This window comes from Penaeus monodon, chromosome 31, assembly GCF_015228065.2.
Source record: "Penaeus monodon isolate SGIC_2016 chromosome 31, NSTDA_Pmon_1, whole genome shotgun sequence".
NCBI lineage: Eukaryota > Metazoa > Arthropoda > Malacostraca > Decapoda > Penaeidae > Penaeus > Penaeus monodon.
Window position 1 is genome coordinate 18,407,181 of NC_051416.1, and position 264 is coordinate 18,407,444.

Sequence of the window (264 nt, forward strand, 5' to 3'; positions counted from 1 at the left end):
CATTCATTACGCATGACGTGGTCCATTTATTTTCCGTCCGCCTTTTTGTTTTGGAGTCGGAATAGGATGGAATGTTTAAGCAGAAACACAACGAAATAAAGACACACCCAGACCAGGTAGCAAAAAGGGGGTAACGGCAGCAAACAGCAATAAAAAACCTAAAAAGCATAAAGGGCAGACAGTTTTACAAACAGGGCGAACAACAACACACTATAGGATCACAGATTTGTGATGATGTAAACGATGAGAGGTGGGGTAGTTTGG